The sequence below is a fragment of the Peromyscus californicus genome, unplaced genomic scaffold (assembly GCF_007827085.1).
Source record: "Peromyscus californicus insignis strain IS unplaced genomic scaffold, ASM782708v3 Scaffold_6__1_contigs__length_162567912, whole genome shotgun sequence".
Taxonomy (NCBI): Eukaryota; Metazoa; Chordata; class Mammalia; order Rodentia; family Cricetidae; genus Peromyscus; species Peromyscus californicus.
Genome location: NW_026294584.1, coordinates 78747886 through 78748878, shown reverse-complemented (window position 1 = coordinate 78748878; position 993 = coordinate 78747886).

Below are 993 nucleotides of genomic sequence, written 5' to 3'. Positions count from 1 at the left end.
CTAGGAGTCTTAGCTGGTATCATCCTTGTGGATTCCTGGGGATTTCCCTAGAACCAGGTTTCTCCCTAATCCTCTAATGGTTCCCTCTACCAAGATAAATCTTTCATTGCTCTCTCTCTCCATCCCTCCTCTACTTGGCCATCTCAGTACCTCCTTTACACATCTCTCATCCCTACCTTGTACTCCTCCCTCCCAGTTTACCCAGGAGATCTTAACTATTTTCCCTTCTTGGGGCCCTCCATTTGTGTCCCTCTTAGGGTCCTCCTTTTTACCTAGCTTCTCTGGGGTTGTGGATTGTAGCCTGGTTATCCCTTGCATCTAATATCCATTTAAGAGTGAGTACTTACTGTGTTTGTCTTCCTGGGTCTGCTTTACATCAGAATGATTCTTTCTAGTTCCATCAATTTGCCTGCAAATTTCATGATGTCATGTTTTTTTTACAGTTGTAGTGACCCACAAGCAAGAACTGAGCTGAACTCCTAGACTTCTGTTGAAGAAAAGCAAGAGGGAACACAGGAGCAAGTGAGGTCAACATCATGATGTGGAAAACCAGAGACAGTTGACCCAAGCTGGTGGAGTTCATGGACTCTGACCTGTCACCTGGGAAACATGCATGTGACTGAACTAAGCCTTCTGACTGTGGGTGACAGCTATGTGGATAAATCTGTTTGGGGAACCTCTAGCAGTGGGACCAGGACTATACCTTGCTCAGCCTTGACACAGGGAAAGGGCTTGGTTTTACCTCAACTTAGCATGCCAGACTTTGTTAACTCCCCAACAGAGGCCTTACCCTCTCTGAGAAGTGGATGGGGGATAAGATGGGGGGAAATTGGGGTGGGAGAAGGGGAGTAAGGGAGAATTGGGATTGGTATGTAAAATAAAAACATTTAAATAAATAAAAAAGTGAGCCAATGTGATTCTAATGTTGACCTATGTAAATTATGCATAATGAATGAAGTATGATCCACGAATAATAAAATAGGACTTCTCTAC